The sequence below is a fragment of the Plectropomus leopardus genome, chromosome 6, assembly GCF_008729295.1.
Source record: "Plectropomus leopardus isolate mb chromosome 6, YSFRI_Pleo_2.0, whole genome shotgun sequence".
In the NCBI taxonomy this organism is placed as follows: Eukaryota; Metazoa; Chordata; class Actinopteri; order Perciformes; family Serranidae; genus Plectropomus; species Plectropomus leopardus.
In genome coordinates, this window is record NC_056468.1 from 16018612 (window position 1) to 16035345 (window position 16734).

Sequence of the window (16734 nt, forward strand, 5' to 3'; positions counted from 1 at the left end):
ACAGAAAAAAAGAGAAAGAAAAAAGCATGCAGTGTAATAGATGCTTGGTAATGTCCCAAAAAAAAGAAAAAAAAAATCTTCCTAGATTTCCAGGTATTTCTCAACAACATAGTGAAGTGTGGAGAGAAATTTGCTTGGACTCTCTCATCAGCTGTGCTGCATTTCCTGGTCGCAAACAACATCTAAAGCTCATTACCAGCTGATATCTAGTAGCATATTATGTTAAACATCCATGCGTATCAGTCCTCTTTTAACCTTGTTGCTTGGCAATAGCAGTCTTTGTGTCCTGCCTTCCAAGTCTAGGCTATATTTGATTTTTTTTGATTTTTTTTATTTATTTCAGGTTTCCTCCATCATCATTGAGTAATTGTGTCCCTCTGATATCCTCCTGCTTTTAGACACAACCCATGTTTTATTTTCTCCTTTTACTATAGTAAACACAAATGTCCTGGCTATCCGTCTCTCTGTTGTTGTGTTACTTGTACACAGCTTTTTAAAAATATTGGACCATGATCTGGAGTATATATTTGTGTACAAATGCACAGATTTCCTTTTAGTACCATATGCACATTGCTTTTACAGTTTCTTTTACTGCATATGTGTGCATGCCTGTGAATGTGTTACTGTTCAGATGTGCCCCTGTGTTTATGTTTGTCTGAATGACTTTGTGCATTTTTGCAGGTGGCTGTTAAGTGTATGAAGGCAAACTGTATATTTTGTATTGCAAAGTGTAAAAACGCCTTATTGCAGAGAAAGGGATTATGCATTTGTCAGTCGTGCTTACGCTGATGTATGCTCCTGGCCCACAAATGTCACATCCCATAACCCAGAAAAATTACACCAGTCCCACCTAATTACGCATATTCATGATGCTGTTTTGCATAGTGCTGGTAGCATACTTCTGTTACAAGCCACAGAGCTGAGGGATGTGGTTGAGTGAAAAGCCTTTCAATCCACTGATTCAGTGCGTCTCCGCCACAAGCATCAGCTTGATAACACTACCTCCATGCCATTTTTTTTTTTTTTTATGATGTGAGACCATTATGGAAAGAGAGTTTTCTCTTATTTCTTGCAGTCAGTCATATTTCCACTGCCTGCAGCATATTCAAACCTAGTGGGATTTTTTAATAAAGAAATTAGCTTTGTCCTAGATTATGAAGGTCATTTTGAAAATAGATCAGATTCAACTAATGGTTTTTGGAATACTTTATCATTTATCTACTATCTCTGCTCTGTTTTTGCTCAGTGTTTATTTCACACCTTCTATGGTAAATGTTTTCATGGTGATGGATAATATGTAAATCAGGAGGCAACAATGCCAGAAAGTGGATGCATGGATTTACAGAGTGAGAAAATCCAAATAAAGTTGTGACTTCTGATTTTAGAAGAAAGACAGGGGAGAAAGTGTTGTGGAAAGAGATGGAGGGAGAGTGAGAAAACGGAGGAGAGCGGATGAGTCGTAGTGGCTGGCTCAGTGGCTTATTGGAGCACTTGCGGAACAGACTTAATCAGACTTGGCCCGGCTGTAATGAAGGAGAGGGTCCAGACTGTGCCACTGCTTGGGTAAACAGCGATTGTTTCAGTCCAGGGTTCCCAAACACGGGCAACAATGGTACTATTGTCCCGCCAGCTCTTATTAAGAGGCAAACCAGAGATGGGGTGCAGAAGCGGAGAAGGGAGGTGGGTGAAAAAGGGGCAAGAGGGGGGTAAAAGGAAGAGTTGGGGGGGGAGCAGGAGCAAGTGGGAACCTGACAGGAACAGAGGATGGGGTGTGAGCGGGAAGTGGAGAGAAAGAGAGAAATGGAGGAAGATGGCGAAAGGTGCTTCTCAGATCTTTTTTCACACTTGCAGTGTGTCTTCTTTTCCTATCACCTTCCTCTTGTTTCCAACCACTTCTACCCTCTCAGCCATCATCTCTCGTCCTTATCTTTCCCCTCTCATCCTTTCATCCATACTTCCTTCCTGCATCATCCTACCAGCCACCTACTCTATTCCTTCCATCTGTCCTTTGTTCCTCTTCGTTTTTGCATTTGGGATGGTGAGGGATGCTTTGCCTGTCATACCACCTTTGCATCACCTTTCCCATTCGACGCAGGAGGGAGAGAGGCAGAGAGAAGAGGAGCGAGAAAGAAAAAGAGATGATCGGGAGAGGGGGTGGTGAGAGGAGCAGGGGAGAGAAAAGGGAGCAGGAGCGAGACAAAAACGAAAAGATCACGCTGCTTCCTGGCTTAATGAACATGGGCAAAGGATTACCACAATAGAATACATTATGCTCTTGTTAGTAGAGGCAATCAATTAGCAGAGAGCACACCACTGGCACACCATCTCTCCCGCTTGGGCACAGACTCATTCACAGCCCAAACGAGTGGCCCAAGGATTCCCCTTGCCTCGCCATTTTTCCCACCCTCAATGCCCAGCGGCCACAAAAGATTTGATTTGATTCCCCTGTGTGAAAGGGGACAGTGTTGAATTTGCATTTCCGCCACATTCACTCGACATTAGTTGAAATATTAGTCAGATTTCGCTACAGTCAAAGGTCCTGGCTCAATATGTGTGTGTTTGAATGTATGTTTATATGTAATAGCACATATATTAACCAAAAATGAGGCTCCAAACCCCATTTAGACCCAGCTAAACCAATAAAAGGTTGTGATACTGATTGGACTTCCTCCATGGAAAACTGTCCTCTGACAACACACTGTAAAGCTCGGCTCCACAAGATGAGAATCAGACATGACAATGTCTCTGTGACTGACACTGACAATTGCATACCAAATTGTCACTCAGGTCCCATCAGTAATTCATACAGCAGCTGGGTGAAATTCCTTCATCCTTTTCCCCCCACCATGTTTTCTTCTTGTCTTTTTTTGTGTCAGCTAGAGGAATAGCTCCAGATAATGGCAGCAATCTATATTGTGAAAGAGGCAAGAAGTAGTTCTGCCTTAACACAGGCACAAATCACCACTGTCTTGCTGGGGATCTGTAAAAGTGTCGGTGGTGAGTAGAACACACTGCTTTCACTGAGGAACTTTGCTGTAGTTCCAGGCAGAGTTGGAAATGGAGGGATGAAAAGGAAATGAAGGAGAAGGGGAGGAAGGAAAAATAAAAGAGAGGAAGGTTAAATTGTATAAAGAGTGAAGGACTTGTGGGGTTTTTTTGTTTTGTTTTTTGTTTCTGAGGACAGTGCGTGTTGAGAGGAAGATGGCCTCAGGTTTGGGTTCAGGGAGTCTGTTGTTGCTGTTTTAAATGCTATGACCATCTGGAGAGAGCGTGTGTGTGTGTGTGTGTGTGTGTGTGTATGTGTGTATGTGTGAGAGAGAGAGTTTCCTTTATGCTGTGTAACATAATGCCATGTAGTGTCAAACACAAGGTGTTATATGATCTAAACACATTTCCTTTAGAATGGTGTTTGATATTTGTCATGATTTTCCAATACTTTTAGAAGCTGAAATATTGCATGTAAAGTAAAAAGTGATCCGATCAGACCTGAAAAAACAGACAACAAACAAAACAAAAAACAATTAATTCAGAGGTTGGATTCTTTTTTCAACTATCCATATTAGCATAAAAAAAGTTAGTGTTCGCGCTGCCTTAATTTTTTTTTAAGTTGACTGAATAGGAGAGGCAATTTTGAATCAATACGAAATTATCTCAACTTGTCTTCTCAAATTCAGTCAACCTCATATTTTAAGGCAGCCCAGACACTAAAGTTTTTAAGTTAAAACAAATAGGGTTTTTTTTACAGTGTATACATGGTGACACTTTTTTAAAAAATTAATTATCTTGTGCTGTTCCAATAAAACATCTATCATTTACTAAATTGTTTTCTCTTTTTGAGAAATCAGGCACATGACTCTGACCTCAGTGTCCTAACCCTATATTTTATTTAATTTTGTAGAACTACATTTAAAGATGCACTATGCAGGATTGTTGGCAACTGTATTTGAACACACTCGCTAGTGAAAGTGGAAATAAAGGCCAACACAGATTCACTCTTGTTTGTGGTTTCACCTCTCTATATTGGTGTTCTTTCTTTTTTTTTTTTTGGTGTGTGTGTCTTGGATGCGTGATGCTTACTGTCTGTTACCCGGTTGATGCCTTTTATAAAGGCCCAACCTGATGTAAGCGATGAGGGGTTACACACCCATAAACGTCTAGATAATTGGAAGAAAAAAAAATTAGAAAGAGAGAGCAGAGTCTTTGCAATAAATACACCACTGTGCATGTCTAGTGGGGCACAAGTGATAATTAAGAGAAATTATTCCTGTACTAGTCTATGCATTGTTTTAAAGGACAATCACACATAGTATACCTTTAACACAACCTGTGCATTTTACATGGGCAGCTTTCCTCTGTTAACTTACAGAGAGAACAGTTAACTTCTGATGACTGCCAAGGCCATATGCTTTAACAATTTTTGTGTCTAAACAAGTAATAGAAATTGGCTGTGTAAATTTGTTATGGATACGCCTGCATTTTTTTTTGGTATGAAATGTGCCATTTTGCATCAACAGAAAAATTATTGGGGTTTTTCTACATTTGTTTATCTTGAAAACAAGGCGAAAACATTGAGCACTGTGTTGTTCAGTGTGTATCTTGTGAATGCTTTGTGTTTTGGTAACAATTACAATATGTATAGTATAAATAGAAATCATAAAATTCTATAAATACTTATAATCTATGGTTCCTCTTTGTCTGCGAGGGATTTATTCTTGGCCCATTTAAGACCTTTTTTTTTTGTCAAAAGAACAGAAAGACCTTCATTCTATATAACAATATAGAGCTAAAATCCACACCACATGAAATGCTAAAAACAAAATTGATTGTTTTATGTAATAAAAGTTTAGATTTTCCCCTTTTAGTATCTTTTGGGATCTCTTGTGTTGCTACCAGTGTGTCTGCTTGCTGTGTGTAATCTTGTGACTGTGTGTGAGTTTTTGCATCGTTGTGTCTGTGCATGTGTTTCCAATTTTCAAGTAAAATCCTACTATAGTCTTGCTAATAGTACCTATGCAACACACACACACACACACACACACACACACACACACACACAAACACATACATGTTGATTACACTGAACATGAAATACAAGGTTCCTGCTTATAGTCCACTTGTCTATCAGACCGTCTTTGCTAATGCATGATCAATGGATGAATGTAAAATGCATCACAATGTACATACTTTCTATTGTTTGCTGAGGACCTGTAAAGTGGATTTTATCTCTTTTAACACTGAGTGCTTGCATAAAAGTGTTATGTTGGTCTTCAAAGTGCCTCTGAATGGTGCAGAGTTGTGTGTTGACCTTTAAAAGAGAGGGAAAAAACATTGCATTTTCCTTAGTGTATACTGTATGCGTGCTTGTTTGTTTTTACCTGTTGGAATATTCAAGTGCGAGTGCAAAATGTTGATAATGTATTCAGTGTTTTAGGCTGCAGAGGGCATTGTGTTCTCTCTCCACTTTGAAAGTTGAAATGTTCAGCATCTAATGGATGGATGGGGAGCAGGAATGGTAACATAGGGCATGAGAGGGAGGGATGCACACAGTATTGCATCTGTTTGAGTAATGCATCTGACTGTAGGGTGAGGTTTTGGAAAAATAGTCAGATCAATTAATATTCCGCTGGTGTTAAAATGAGTTAAGGGTAAATATTTTTTTAAAAGCTGTTTCATGGAAACAGGCCAGCTTTATAATACACTGACTACTCCCTCTCCCTTTCTGAATTTAGACACCACGCAAAACTTGAAAGATGAAAAGATATAGCTTGTATTCTGTACTATTTTACATCTTTCACTTCAGTTTTCTGAACACGAATCATTTTAGGTTTAAGGTAAAACAATTTACTTAAAAGAGCCGTATGAAGGATTTAGTAGTATCTAGCTGTGAGGATAGCAGATAGCAACCAGCTGAAACTTCTCTTGTGTGACAAACAGGAACTCCTGCCCAGGTGTCCCTCTATGTTCAATTTTCAGGAGAGTTTTAACAGGAGCCGAGTTTTCACCAGAGGTCTCCTCCTCTCCAAAACAAACTTTAAAACTGGTAACAAAAAACACTAAGTAAAGCAGTATGATGTTACATATCAGTGTTTCTCCGATGCTGTTGGGCTTATCACGGATGGGCCTCTAGCCCAACACCTGCTAATGTATGCTCACCTTTTTTCTTGGATAACTTAAAATACGGTCTTTCAGGATATTTTTACTGGGAGCTGAATGATTCGCAGAGGTCTCTTCCTCACCAAAACAAATGGACCAGTTGATTCACAAAATCACTGAATAAAGCAGTTTCATGTTACAAAAAAATACTGCTGCTTTGTCAGTGATTTCATTGTAAGATATAAATGTCAAATACCACCTTTCCTGTGTTATGATATGCTGCTGCTGGGAATGTCAGTTTGTAACACAGTGGGACAAAACCTTCGGAGTGTTATGATACGCCAACGGTCAGCTGGACTGCACCTCTCATGGCAATATGATACGCGGATAGATAGTGTCAGTTGATAACACAGCAAGACAAAAGCTATCGTGGCTATAGGGCAGGCTGGAAAAACAGTGGATAGGTCCAACGAACCCCAGACTTTCACCTAGGAGTCCAGTGTTCGCTTCCCGTTTGAATGTTGAGCCAAACCATGATGTTTTTTCCAAAACCTAACTATGTGTGTCTGTTGCCTAAACTTAAACACCTCTGCCTTTTCAGCCTAAACCTAACCATATCCTTTTGTTGAAACACCTACGTTGGTTGTGGCATCAACTTCAGTAGCAGATGAAAGAGGCTACCTAGTGCGTAATATGTAGACGCAAAAGTCCACCGATAAAGCGGCGATACGTGACAACTTGGCACAAGAACGTGTTGTTTTTTCAATGCTGTTTGTCCCTGAAGGGCTGCAAACTACGTTGACTGATGCGAAATCGCAAAAAATCAAATGCCATAATTTAGAGACTGTTTTTTATTTGTCCATTCTGGGCTCCTGTAGAAACATTGTAGTGCAACATGGCAGACTCTGTGAACTAGGACCTGCTCCCTATGTGGATGTAAACGGCTCATTAAGCTGATGAAAACACAACAATTCTTATTTTTAGGTGTTATATACACTAAAGAAAACATACTTATAAGATTATATTCAATTTCTGCCAATATATCCCCCAAACTCCTAAACACTGAACTTTTAAAACCTGGTTTAAAATGTGTTCTTTACATTTTAAGCTTTGCTCTACCTTATATACCCCTATTTATTTGGGTAGTAATGTCTCTTCATCTCCCCTTTATCTGTCTCTTGTTGATTATCTCCTGTGTGCTCTCACTGCTGGGTCTCCATGTATGGGTAGTCATGCTGCTGACATTTATGTCCAAGCAGGGCCCAGTGACATGGCCTTTACCACCCCTCGCTGGGTCTCCCTTCGCCATCCCTACCCCCTACCGCCATTCTTAACCTACCAAGTCCTCGTCATCTGGGTGTGCACGAATGTCTGTTTGTGTGTGTATTTGTGTGCTTTGGGACCATCCTGTGTGTACAGTGTCTGTGTGTTTAAGTCATGTCCAGATCAGCCACGTTCATGCTTGCCAGTAGCCTATGTGCACAGTAGGGGACATGGTATGGAGCAAGCCTCTGTCTCTGCTGGATGCAGGTTGAGCAAATACAGTCACTGCAGGCTGAGATGTTGGTGAAAGTGGATAGCTTACCCTGATGTGATAAGATGGTACGAAGCCATGAAGTCTATCCTAATGAGGACAATACGATGAAAATCTTAGTATGTCTTACAAAAGGTCTAAACTTTCCAGCTTTGTAGAGAGCAATGCCAACTTTTTCATAAATCTAATGGCCATAGAATCTCACCTGCATTATTCACTACAGATTCTTTGGAAATATTTTGACCCTGACTGTGATACAGAATTTTGGAGGAGCTATTATGTGCACAGACAAAGTGCAGTGCCTCATTGTTCTTCTTCTCAAACACACACACATACACACAAATATACAGACATGCTCACCGTCCCTGCAGCCATGGGAATGGAGAATGCTGAGGTTCAAGGTCATTTCAAGTATTCAGCAGCCCGGGGCTCTCCATTGTCAGTGCATCACATCCCTTTGCTCACACAAATGCGCGCACAAACACATTGTTGGTCGGCGTTCATTCTACACACCACATCTCACTAAAACTTGCATCCGAGACGGCAAAGTGTCTGTCAGGTGAGAACATGACACTTCGTGAGTCCACTTACATGCACTAACACTCACAGGTGTGAATCTTCAGTGTTGACACAATTACAGAGTTTTGTTCTGTACCATAGACTGTCTAGACACAAGAGAAAGAAAGGTATGGCGATTGAACAATTGCTATTTTTCTGTCATCATTTGGCTATTCTGCTATGAGTGTTTGTTCTTCATGCTCTACAGTCTTCAGATTGTGCTGTATTGTCTAAATTTTGGTTGACAGTTATTGTTTGGCTCTACCTGATTACGTATATTTGGTCTCTGTTTATTAAAAGGAGTGAAAGTTGGTAGTTCTTAGAGACAGGGCAAAGGTGAGGGAAAGAGAGAGAGCAGCAGCAGTGAGTGTGATTAGCTCCTTTGTTGGAGGTCTGTTGAGCTTCATTGGCTCCAGAGAATAGGTTCCTAATGAAGCCAGCCAAGCTTGGACCAAACTTTGTGCTGAAGACAAACTAAGTTATGGTGGTCTGGCAGAGCGCTCAGGGCAAGCCGACTGATATACAACGCCTGGACATATGGTCCCCCCATCAGGGCCTCTCCCAGCCACTTTCTCATGTCCTGGCTTCTCTGTGTGTGCTTTTGTGTGTGCATGTGTCAGAGGGGATACACACAAGAAGAATATTTATAGTGTGATTTTTTTCATACTTGTTTGATAACTCATTGGAACAGAGAAATAGAGAACTGGAAAAGAAACACAGGGAGTACAGGGCGGGGGCAGAGGAGGGGGGAGAGAAAGATAGGCTAGTTGATGCTTACTGAAAGCGACAGAAGAGAGAGGGCTCCGGGCTTTGTCTTTCCAGCTGACCCCAATACAGAATCCTTTCTGACACGTCCTACAAGATATGGAGTAAGTGAGTAAATCAGGCCAACCTGGCTGTGGTGTAGCAGCGACTGCACCATAAAAGATGCGATATGGATGAAAACCACATGGCATCTTGAGGAACTCATAACACAGACATGAATATGAAAGTTTGAAGACCTTGTACATTTTCAAATCCTTATGTTGCAAAAGTGCTATTTATTTGCAGAGAAATGGAGGATAAGGTAATAAATAGAAAGTATTTGAAAAGAGGGCACAGGTGAGCCTGAATGCAGTTTGAGGCTAATTGTTTGGGTCAGGGTGGGAGCGTGGGGACGGATGGCTTCCGTGTCCCACCAACAAGGCTCTCGGTAACTGAGCCGGCAAGGGGGAGAATGGGCCCGCTACAGGGCCACACAGCAGGCTCAAACAACACTTATTCTACTGGCCAAACTGTCAGCCAGAACAACTTCATTGTGCCTAAAATTGGAGTTGAAAGCAAGGCAGAGACTTGGGAGGGAAGAAGGAAGGGGGGGAGTAGGTGGGAAAGTAGAGATAAAGATGGGGAGGATGCAACCGAATAGAAAGAGGTAGGGGGTCTGTGGGAAACCGGGGGACTGGAAAAGGGGGAGTCCCAGAGAAAGTGCAGTCTTGGGGATGAATAGGGTCAGACGATGTGAGTTCATTTCAGTGAGGAGAATTCCCACAGATCATGCACGAGGGGCAGACGGCCAGGAGCAAGGCAGTGGCTGAAATGGAAATTTATTAAAATGCATTCTGGGTAGAAGGGTTAGCAGTTTTTTTTTTATTCTAGTGTCTGTATTGCCACCACATTTGTTCACTCTATTCAGCCATTATACAATGGCTGAATATAACCAGACAATGGTGATATAACTAGCTGATTGCCGTAGAGTTTTACAAATGTGCATCTAGTGTGCGCTCATGCAACTGCTGCCTTGAAGTTTTTAATTTTTTTGAATACAATTGCTATGTAATACTCCTGTGCCGCCCCTTCCCCATGTATCTCATGCCAATATATTTGACAAATATCTCAAGCAGATGTAATAAATGACTGTGCCACACACGCACAGGCTGCCCACAAGCATTAGACACCTCCATGCAGGATTTCCCTGCTTCAGACCCCAGAAGGGAGCCCAGTCACAGGCTTTGAACTGTGATTTGTATATAGTACAACAGATAGCCCCTTTAGACTGACACTAAACCAGTCTAAATCAGTCCAACACTGATTTACGTCACCATTCTCCCCTTTGTCTCTCCTCTCTTCTCCTGCTGGCTATTTCAAATTCATCTTCCTGCCCTCAGTAACTACTGCAAAAGGGTGAAGAAGTTTACTTAGTCACACCAAGTTTAGGGAGATGAGGAAAGTCTGTGTGTGTGGGCGAAGGTGTGTGTGTGTGTGTGTGTGTGTGTGTGTTCACTCTCGTGTATCAGTGTGGTTTGCTCTTATGTGTGTGAGTGTGTGAGTGTGTGTGTGTGTGTGTGTGTGTGTGTGTGTGTGTGTGTAAAATGCAGAAATGTACACACACCCCTGTTTGATCCAGAGCTAGCCCTGCAGCTCCCAGAGACTCAACAAAAGGCCTCCTCTATCCATTGTATGAGCTGTGTGTTTCCCAGGAGAGCTCGGGCTCAGTGAGAGAAGGGCCCCAGATCGCTTTCTCCTGACATGGATGTTTATTCGCTCTATGGTCCAGCAGAACACCCTCAAAAAAGGACTGGCCTTAGCATTTTGACGTGCATGACACATAGTTTTGGAAAAAGAGAAGAGGGGCTAGAGGGTGCGAGGGGAGAAAAAGAGAGAGTGAGTGTCTTGACAGATGAACAGACACACGAGACAGACGGATGGAGAAAGGGCCTGTCTGTGAAGGTGTTCTCAGTGCACTCATATGAAAAAGAATATTCATGGTGTTCTCCGCCATTTTATTTGCTTCTTGTCTTTACACTAGTCAGCTTTCTTGTCAACCTTGTTCATGAGTGTAGATCCACCCGGTGGGTGGGTAGAGATTTCCCCCTGATCTTGACAAGCTCTCCCATCCCTGACTGCATACTAATTTCCCCAGAACTACTGAACCAATGTAAAACAAATACAAATTGCCGGGGCGGCTCTTCATTGCTTGAGAGGCAGGGTCTTAAGAGGTTAGCAGATAGTAGCTGCCTATTGTGGCGTCTGTGATTAATCAGATTGTCTGCTGTGGACAGAGGAGCTTACAGGGACAGCTGTTGTAGTTGGTTATATGATATCTTTAGGAATCCGACAATTAAGTTTAAAATCCTGAGCAAATCAAGGAAAGTGTTAAAAAGAAAAGGACTCATTCATTCACCAGTCAATTAAAAGTCTATCAAACACTCAATATGACAACTCCACACTTTATAGGTAGAGATCTCTCCTTAGCTGCTCTCTCTTCACCAGTTGTCTTTATCTAAGAGTTTTGAATGCTATCTATCAGAGTACTCCACTTTCTCCAGTAATATTTAGAAGTTTCCTTGAGAATTAGAGTGCCTGCGGGGTTGACCATAGATCTCAGTTGAGCTGCAGAAGCCGACAGTTGAAAACAAACATGGTAGGCTGATACCATCTAATCTGTTGAACACCATTATCGTCTAAGATATCGCTATAGCCCTCCCCTCCATACCCGCACGCACCCACCCTCTAAACCAGACTTACTCTCCCTCTACACCCTTTGAGGTAAAAGCCTGTGTGTTGAGGCTGAGAGTGAATGTAAGCCATTGTTATGGTGTAACCGGACTCCACAGCAGGTTGTTTGATCCTGTTTTGGGCCTGAAAAGCCCTTTTTTTCCCTTCTTGAACCACCACATCAGCTGAGAGGTTCAGACAACAGACTCTATTTGTAGAGTCTTCTGTCTGTCTGCTTCTTTCTCCTTTTTCATCCTCACTTTGTCTCCCTTTTGTAAGTCTAAATCTCCCATCCAGATTCAGGTTTGAGTCCAGAGCTTTAATTACCATAAAGAGGAGCGTGCACTCATTCACATACTGTACTTAGATGCGAATATATGCTTTTAGGCACACTCTGTCGCTCTCCATTCCTCCCCCCTTCTCTCTCCCTTTTCCTTCAAACAGGATCTTCTTGTACCTCTCTGTACAGACGCTGGGATTATATATTTCTCGCTTGCACCTCAGACAGCACAAGAGAACGTTACTGGAAAGTGTTTAAATGACAAAAGCTGTAGTAAATTGTTTTGTTTGCCCACAATACTTCCCGTGGTACATGTAAGCTCTTGTTGTGTCCCTGTTTACTCAACATCATCTCATTATTTACATTACAACATAGAACCACGCTGCCGTATTGTCAAATGTTTTGGGTGCTTCCTTGCACTTCTGCGCCTTTGTTACTGTTTTGGCATTGTATTCTCAATTTATGATCTGTTTGGCGTTCAGTGCGGACAATGTGCATGCAAATATCCTCGTCCCATTATGCCGGCTGTCTTTGTACGTCAGCTTTCTTCCCGAAGAGCCGAGGTATAGATGAAGAGTTGGAAGGGGGGGTGGAATGGCGCTGTATGTTTTGGAGGGAGATTTGTGCGGTGGGCACACACACACATACACACATACACACACACACACACACACACACACCCGCGCACCCACGCACCCATCTGTGCCCCCCAACCCATTTCAGACGTGAGAAACTGTACCTTCATTTGCATAAGAATAATTGACACTTCAAATTAGCCTTCCAATCAAAGAGGATTCTTTTTTTTTTTTCTCAGCATATGTGCAAGGCACTGAGTGCTGCCATACTGGAGAATATGAAAGGGAGGGCAAAAGAGAGCACGAATGGGAGGGGACGCGTCATAAAAGATTAACCCTTTCATTTCCTCATCTCACAGTCAAGGATTTGATGTGCCTTTTTATTGCAAATATAACATGATATACAGTAAAACAGACTTTTGTGGAGAAATACTAAATTATTTCTTCTCTAAATCAAGGGATCCTATGACTGCCTGGTGGGGAAGAATTTTTCTTTTCTGAATGATAGGTATTTACCTTTGAAAGGTTTAGGTGCACTGACTGTGTTATGTGCACGTTTACACGTCTATATTCACCTCAGCAGCACTGGGCACAGGCTAAGAGAGTGAGTGCTATTAAGTGGAGTGTGCGTGTGTGTCAGTGTGGATGTGTGCGGATTGAGAGTTTGCCCACATTAAACCATTAAAGCAAGTGCAATGTTGAATTATTGATAATGGCTAATGAAAAGGATCAGTTCAGGATAAACTACTAGCTTAACCATAGCCCTGAGGGCTGACACACACATCCATACACACACTTACACACAAAACCACATTCATTTTCCCTGTTCAACATCTATTTTAGACTCTATTTTAATTTTAAGATTTAAACTGGTACTAGGTTTTTTCTTTCTCTCTCTCTCGCTCTCTCTCTCTCTCCATTGTTCCCTCCATGTCCCAGTTACATTACAACCCACTCCAGTGAAGAGCAATGGAGGCCCAACGCTGAGACAAGATAGCAGCTGTGTGCTTCCTACCCAGCTGACAAGCAAAGAGCCTTTTCGAGGCTGAGCCAATTTTTCGGGGAGAATAAGGGACAGGGATTCAGTTTTGGGGGGAAGGGGATAGAGAATGGGGGTTGAGGGTTTGGGGGGCAAGGGGGGAAGCCTCGGCGCCAGCCCCTCTGAAGCGCTCAGCATCCCCCCGCTTATGGGATGGCGGATGTGTCTGGGGGTATCCATGACAACACTGCTGCATGCCAGGGACATACCACGGCAACATGGCCATGTAGAGTTGGTGTCGGTGTGTGTGTGCGCAGATCCAAGGCCCACATATCTCTGACATTAATATTCACTCAGTCAGACAGGGAAGCTGCTGCAGCCTCAATCAGTTTGCTGTAAGACAGGCATGTATCGCAGAGTCCTGTGACACAGAGGCTCAACATGAATATGTCCACTGTATACATACTCTCTTGTAAGCGAATGTAAGCCATTTGACACAGTTGTCAAGTAAAGCGCCTTCCTGCTAATGATTCGGCATAGCACAGTTTTATGCTTGTACTATATATTTTATACTTTCACAGACACAGAGAGGTGCACCCTCACATTCACTCAGGTCATGAAGCACAGGTCAAGACTCACTTACTCTCTCACAAACAGTAACACACTGTGGCACACACACATACAGACTCACACAATCACACTAGTAGCTCTTGCACAGATCAAGCTGTGTTATAATAATCCCATCTGGGACGGCCTGGATTCTCACTCAGAAAGTACCCGCATAATGATGCTGTGATGACTTCCTCTGTGTGTGTGTGTGTGTGTGTGTGTGTGTGTCTGTAAAAGAGAGAAGGTAAGGTGCTTTATGTGTCATGTGATATATACTTTTTTTTTAACCCACATCCTTGCCCACACACATGCACACACACGTTCACGCAGTCAAACTGTGATCCTGTGGGAGTGTATTTTTAACCTCAACTGCCTGTGCATTTGCTGAAGGGTTAAAGGGCCGAATGGTGAATCAAGTAAATAATTCACTATAGTTGAAACTCTTTCGATGTAACCTCAGAATGAATGGGGGAGGTAGACCTAAGAGATTTAGTTGCATAGTGGCACACAGTCCAATCTTGCTTAGTGTTTTGATGGTAGAGAAACAAGTAGGTCAAAAAGCAATGAGTCTTGTAGGACTCTCGTCATCTAATAAAGTCTGATTCCATGCAGTGTCTGTAAAATGATACCTTTCATGCACTGTATGCTTGTTTCAGTGTATATGTACATCTACAGCACTAAACCTTTCTCCCTTCCTGTGTTTCTAGGTTGGATGGAGACCTCATAGATCATGACCCAGAAACAAATGGCATAATGACTGGAGTCTCCAGGCTAAAGATGTCAAGGATATTCAGCTGATCTCAAAGGTGACTGCGCTCTCTCTCCTCCCAAGCATTACTGTTTCTGCAATTTTGTTATATGGGCTATATTTTACGAATTCCCTGCTATGGATCAGCAGTCTCTGCATCCTTTTTTCTTTGCAAATTCTATACAGAAGTGTCTGTAAGACATTTTGATTGACATTGCTTCTGTCAAACGGCTGATTGAAGGAGACACAGAGAGAAATGCTGTGCTAATGAAATCGTCTGACCCACATCCTTTAGTGCTATCCATTTCTCCAAAGACACAGAAAGGGCATTTATACAGGTAAACCATGACTGGTCCCTGAAGTGAAAGAGGGGTTTTTCAGAAGGAAGAGGAGCATCCATTATTTACTATACTGGGGTTGCTAGACACTTAGGAGATAATGCAGTGCTTCAAGCATACAAAACATAGAGCTTCCTCGGTGCTGGCGAGGCCATTGTTGTGTGTTTTGAACATGTCTTTTTCCATCCATACTGACAGATGAAAAAGAATATGTCTCCCTAAGGTTCAGAAGCACGGACAGAGATATATAGAGAAAGAAGGAGAGGGATGGAAAAGGATGGTGGAAAGATGTGTTTGTGTGTGTGTCAGTCATATCTTTGTGCATGTTTGGTTCGTCTGTGTACCTGTGTGTCTATTTATTGCCCCCAGTCTGTTGGTTGGCATCTGTATGGACTGTACAACAGTATGTGCCCAAACCTACCTCAGTCCTAGATTATATAATGTAAATGAAGTTGTCATACACATAGTGCAAGCACATGTTTCTACCTTGTATATGCATCATGTTTCTCCTGCACTGAGTCTGTATCAGTCGTCTCTTTCAGACCTGATAGGCTTCAGTCGAGTCTTATTCTCTGCAGATCAGCAGCAGCATCAGTTGCCTCCTCATGGAGAGTGCAGGCATCTGACTGCAGTCTACTGGGAGTAGTTAGCAGAAAGAGAGCAAGGCGTGCAACTCTTCCACCCTGTTATCAGACTTGGGGCAACACCAGGCACTACTTTCTGCATTTGTCAAATTTCCTGAGGGACACTTTGACATGAAATCCTTTTTTGTGGATGAGGGGAGACCACTCCCAAAAAAATCCTATATTTTTCCGCATAAATGCGTATTGTGATAGAGAGCATGCCATCCTATGCTATCCATGTTTGCAGATCTGGTCTGGGAAAATCTGGGTCTACTGGTATTAAAAGATCACCAAATTAGAGTGACAAAAGAAATATATAGTTTTTTCAATTATACTTAAATTCTAGATTGGTTAGTTAGTCAGAGATGTGTTGAAAATAACCCCACTTTAAGGCATATTCTTTTTCTTTCTTACCACTTGTGTTTTATTTTCCATGTTTCAGCTATTGTTTCTATTGGCTACTACATTAGCATATATCTTCACCAGTTTCATTGCAAAGGCCCCAAGACAATGACATCGCTAGACACAGAGTATGTGGAGCACACTGCAAGTAGGATTCAGTTAAACTGGGTCAGTGTGGCAATTTGGAGTAATTCTTGCCTTCTAAATATTGTAAGTGGTTTGGATCACCAGAAAAAAAACATAAACTGTTAACATTCATGTTGCAATACCCTGTAGGTCTGCTGTAAAGCTCTGTCTAAAGATAGAAATTCTATCAGTACAGATGATAAAATCAGTCAATAAAATGTTGTCATGGCTGACAGGATGAAGGCCAAAACCACAGAAATGAAATGAGTATAAAAGGCAATCAACAGTTTTCTGTAGTCATTTGATGAGTACAAAAGAAAATGGTGATTGTAGTTAAATGTTGCTAATGTTAGCTTTATTCCCTTGTAAAGCCCAGACACACCAAACTAAGATCA

The 16734-nt window shown here is 42.0% G+C and overlaps 1 long non-coding RNA gene across 1 annotated transcript in view; it reads left to right on the forward strand.

The window, feature by feature from the left end:
- The window catches only part of LOC121943937, a 36387-nt gene extending 21500 nt beyond the window's left edge, over positions 1 to 14887 (forward strand). The window contains exon 3 of the long non-coding RNA XR_006105879.1: positions 14810 to 14887. This is a non-coding gene — a long non-coding RNA (uncharacterized LOC121943937). The remainder of the gene's footprint in view (positions 1 to 14809) is intronic.
- Positions 14888 to 16734: the final 1847 nt, after the last annotated feature.